Source organism: Salmo salar, chromosome 01, assembly GCF_965601325.2.
Source record: "Salmo salar chromosome 01, fSalSal1, whole genome shotgun sequence".
Classification (NCBI taxonomy): Eukaryota; Metazoa; Chordata; class Actinopteri; order Salmoniformes; family Salmonidae; genus Salmo; species Salmo salar.
Window position 1 is genome coordinate 171,612,200 of NC_138291.1, and position 5,301 is coordinate 171,617,500.

General features: G+C 40.5%; 1 protein-coding gene across 1 annotated transcript in view; it reads right to left on the reverse strand.

Annotated features, from left to right (window-relative positions):
* Window positions 1-5,135: 5,135 nt before the first annotated feature.
* nr5a1b (nuclear receptor subfamily 5, group A, member 1b) overlaps window positions 5,136-5,301 on the reverse strand; it is a 17,431-nt gene continuing 17,265 nt past the window's right edge. The window contains exon 6 of the mRNA XM_014143572.3: window positions 5,136-5,301. This exon is cut by the window's right edge and continues 2,943 nt beyond it. The gene's annotated coding sequence lies outside the window, so the exon portion shown is untranslated.

The window sequence follows — 5,301 nt, forward strand, 5'->3', positions numbered from 1 at the left end:
CCAATCAGTTGCCTTGTGACAAGGTAGGGGTGGTATACAGAAGATAGCCCTATTTGGTTAAAGACCAATCCATATTATGACAAGAACAGCTCAAATAAGCAAAGAGAAACGACAATCCATCATTACTTTCAAGAACTTTGAAAGTTTCTTCAAGTGCAGTCACTAAAACCATCAAGCACTATGATGAAACTGGCTCTCATGAGGACCGCCACAGGAAAGGAAAACCCAAAGTTACCTCTGCTGCAGAGGATAAGTTCATTAGAGTTACCAGCCACTGAAATTGCAGCCCAAATAAATGCTTCACAGAGTTCAAGTAACAGACACATCTCAACATCAACTGTTCAGTGGAGACTGCATGAATCAGGCCTTCATGGTCGATTTTCTGCAAAGAAACCACTACTAAAGGACACCAATAATAAGAAGAGATGTGCTTAGACCAAAAAACACGAGCAATGGACATTAGACCGGTGGAAATCTGTCCTTTGGTCTGATGAGTCCAAATTTGAGATTTTGGGTTCCAACTGCCGTGTCTTTGTGAGATGCAGAGTAGGTGAACTAATGATCTCTGCATGTGTGGTTCTTACCGTGAAGCATGGAGGAAGACGTGTGATGGTGTGCTTTGTTGGTGACACTGTCAGGGATTTATTTAGAATTCAAGGCACACTTAACCAGCATGGCTACCACAGCATTCTGCAGCGATACTCCATCCCATCTGGTTTGGGCTTAGTAGGACTATCATTTGTTTTCAACAGGACAATGACCCAACACACCTCCAGGCTGTGTAAAGGCTATTTGACCAAGAAGGAGAGTGATGGAGTGCTGCATCAGATGACCTGGCCTCCACAATCACCTGACCTCAACTCAATTGAGATAGTTTGTGATGAGTTGGACCGCAGAGTGAAGGAAAAACAAACAACAAGTACTGAGCATATGTGGGAACTCCTTCAAGACTGTTAGAAAAGCATGCCAGGTGAAGCTGTTTTAATATAATGCCTTGACCACTATTATTCTACAACGTACAAAATAGTAAAAATAAAGAAAATCTCTAGAATGAGTAGGAGTGTCCACACTTTTGACTGGTACTGTATATGTTTTAAATGCTTCTAAAAGTATGGTAAATGTGTACATTTTCCTGTTAAAAACAAGCTGTTCAGTTACTTACTACTCTGCCCCTCAGTGACTGCCAGCAGCAGCAGCTCCATGCAAAAGCATGGGAAATGTAATTGTTTCCTCTCATGTTGTTCATCAGGTTCTTCTGTAGGTGACTGGGCGACATGTTGTGGGGGCTAAAACTGAATAAAACCAAGTGTATCACAAAGCCAGTTACAGTAATTCTGAGAAACATTGAGAAATAGTTTGGTCAATTTTTTGTAAAATCAACCAGTTATCTACCTTTGAAAAGCAGCTGAGCTGGTAGCTTGCTAGATAGTTAGCTCCCTCGCAAATTTCAAGTATTTCTAAAGTAATATCTGACTAACTTGGAAATATGAAGTTGTTTCAACAAGAAAGTTAACTGGCTAGCGCATCATGCTTTGTGACATTATGTTAGCTAGCTATCCCCAGTTGCTTGTTACGTTCTCCCTGGTGCACTTGTTCATTCGTAACGTGAGCTGGCTACTCATTTTAAATAGTATTTGAAAAAAATTATATTTCTCCTTTATTTAGTTAGGCAAGTCAGTTAAGAATAAATTCTTCTTTACAATGACAGCCTACCCTGGCAAAATTGTGTGCCGCCCTATGGGACTCGCAATCACGGCCGGATGTAATTCTGAACCTGAACCAGGGACTGTAGTGACATCTCTTGCAGTGCCTTAGACCGCTGCGCCACTCGGGAGCCCTAACTATTTGTATTTGTATTTATTATGGATCCCCATTATCTGCTGCCAAAGCAGCAGCTACTCTTCCTGGGGTCCAGCAAAATTAAGGCAGTTTATACAATTTTAAAACATTACAATACATATCAGTATAATCATATAAATATAATCTAATCTGTTCAAAACAGTGAAAGCATACGCAGGCGAGCCTCCCGGGGTTGCGCATTCACTGTTGACATTGACTGGTGTTTTAATGAAGCTGCCAGTTGAGGACCTGTGAGGCATCTGTTTCTCAAACTAGACACTCTAATGTACTTGTCTTCTTGCTCAGGTGTGCACCGGGCCCTCCCACTCCTCTTTCTATTCTGGTTAGAGCCAGTTTGCGCTTTTCTGTGAAGGGAGTAGTACACAGCGTTGTACAAAATCTTCAGTTTCTTGGCATTTTCTCGCATGGAATAGCCTTCATTTCTCAGAACAAGAATAGACTGACGAGTTTCAGAAGAAAGGTCTTTGTTCCTGGCCATTTTGAGCCTGTAATCAAACCCAAATGCTGATGCTCCAGATACTCAACTAGTCTACAGAAGGCCAGTTTTATTGCTTCTTTAATCAGGACAACAGTTTTCAGCTGTGCTAGCATAATTGCAAAAGGGTTTTCTAATGATCAATTAGCCTTTTAAAATGATAAACTTGGATTAGCTAACACAACGTGCCATTGGAACACAGGAGTGATGGTTGCTGATAATGGGCCTCTGTTCACCTATGTAGATATTCCATTCAATTTCAGCTGTTTCCAGCTACATTAGTCATTTACAACATTAACAATGTCTACACTGTATTTCTGATCAATTTGATGTTATTTTAATGGACAAAAAATTTGCTTTTCTTTCAAAAACAAGGACATTTCTAAGTGACCCTAAACTTTCGAATGGTAGTGTATATCTAATGAGTTTTTAATGACCTTCATATTGTCCAACTGTTAGCAAGCAATTCTGAATCTTAAAGCTATATATAATGATAACAGACATTGAAAAAGATTCCAAAATAGTTTTAAAAACTCAACAAAAACCTTCCACAAATTGGAAAAGTCAACAATAAAAAGCCAATACTAAGCGGTAATGAAATCCACAAGGATGTCCATTCACTGCTCACAGCCTTTAGAAAAGTGCAGAAGTTTAGAAAATCAAAAGTTTATCTGAGCTTTTTTCAACACAGGAGTAGGGGGTGCACACGCCTCCCCTTTCATGTCAAACTGCCAATTAATGACTTTGAAGTGGGTCCTTTCAGGCGGCCATGTTGTTTGGCCATGTTGTTGTGTGGACCGGGAGGGGGCCGCAGTGAAAAGGCCCCATTCTCTCTGACGGAGGTAATGCTGTTTTCAGAGCCCCGGAACATCAGCCACTTAAACACCTGCTCCCAGCACAGCGGCCCCCCTACTCCTTTTCCTCTCCTCCCTCCCCCTCCCTCGTTCTCTCCCTCGTTCTCTCTCTCCCTCCAGTTCACACAGACACAATTACAGAGTGATAAAGGACACTCTCTTCTTAATTGCCTACTGACTCACTCTCTCTTTCCCTCTCTCTCTCGCTCACTCTTTCAGGTACAATATTTGAAGGTTCTCTCAAAGAGAAATATGTTTCTCTTTTTTTTCTTCTCACCCAGGTTCTTCTACCTTTTAATTTTGTGTCTTTCAAAAAGGGCCCCATCTGTGCCGATTCTTGTCAATGCACTTGTGTCGTGTGTTTGTGTGGAGGGAGGTATGCAATATGTCGTATTTTACCTTATTTTCACACACACATATGCGCACACAACACATATGTACGGGACAACACACTACTAGACATGAGTCTGGGCTCACCTTCTGTTTGGGAAGCCAATGTTCCCAGAGGTCCACAGTGTTTTGGGGAAGATTTATTTCCTGTCAGACACCTGACAATTTATTGTTAAAACGAGAGGCCACCTGGATCTTTAATTTTAAGACCCTTGATCCCTTCGGTCTCAACGTAGACTTTGATCTGAAGCCATTCTTGTGACTATTGTGTTTTTGCTATGTATTGTAAATCATTTTTGTAAGCCTATGTAGCCAAATTGTATCTATGATCTTATGTAGTCCATTCATGCTTTTTTTATATGTTCTATTTATATCTGTAAATCGACCAATGAAATCAAGCCACAGCCGGCCATAAGTACAGACACCTGTGTGTGTCCTTTCAAATGATATAAACCAGTGACCTGCAGCGTTAGTCATTATACCCTCATGAAGACAGCTTGTCTGTCCAAACAATGGCTATTGAATTATTGCATCTGAGCTCCAAGAGTGTGAGGCTCTCCTTTTCTTTCCAAGACAATGTTACAACACCTTTCAGAAAAACAAAAAGAGGACAAAGTAGCAGATAGCCGTGAAATTAGGCATCAAGCTTCCAACTTTTCAATCCAGAGTACTTTTCAGACAACCCCTATGCAGTACACATAATACCAGTACTTTTTTAGAGGGGAATGTTTGCTATAAACAAGAGAACCAATTCAAAAAGTAGACAATTTTACAAACTCTTCTACGAGTGTTGTGATTCTGCGTGGGTACTCAAATATATTACATGACCTTATCTACGATGGCTTTGGGCAACTCACCACAGATTTTTTTTTAAATGTGCATTTCACTGTGTCTACATTGTGACCAGATCTCCTGGTCCCTCCATGTACGCAATTTTTTTTGACACAAGTCAATGGTGCCACCTGTCAATGATTTTAGAGGGCGGTATAATGATGATTTAAATGGTTTCACATTGCCCAGATTCATCTACAAAAGATATCTAAACACAATGGGTCCCAGACTACCTCTGGAAGTGGTCAGGAAAAATCTGATCACAATCAGATCACAATGCGTCTTTTAATCTGGGCACAAATTAATGTGGACAAGAACAGGACAAAGGACGCAAGTTAGAACCAAAGCTGAATTTAGTATATTTTTACGTTCTGGAACGTCCAATTGAATGGAAACGGTGCTGTACTGATCGACCAGTTGAAAAACGGGGAGGGATTAGGTTGTGGGCTGGGGAACGCTGTCAGCATGGCCAATGTCCTTTAAATACGTCACTCACTGCTTCAAGCCACATCTCACCCACCAAATGACAGCAAACATACCTCACAGTATTTTCAGAAACGTACAAGAAGGTTTTGGGGAAACGCGTCTTCAGTACAAACCGTTCCACAACGTAGCAAACGTTCAAGAAAACTAAACGCACCTCACGTATAAATGAGGCTAAAGAAACCAATACACAATCCACTTAATTCAAATCAGTTGACAGTCTTGCATCCAGTTTTAAATAATTAGCTTTTATTGATTTGAAACAATTACAATTAAGCACAGTCAGAAGGATTAACCAAAATAAACACATCATGTGATTGAATCAAGATATATAAACAACTATCAGACAAATGCGGTCACATGATTACATATGTCCAGATCACACAGTGCAAGGCAGTAAATGTCTGC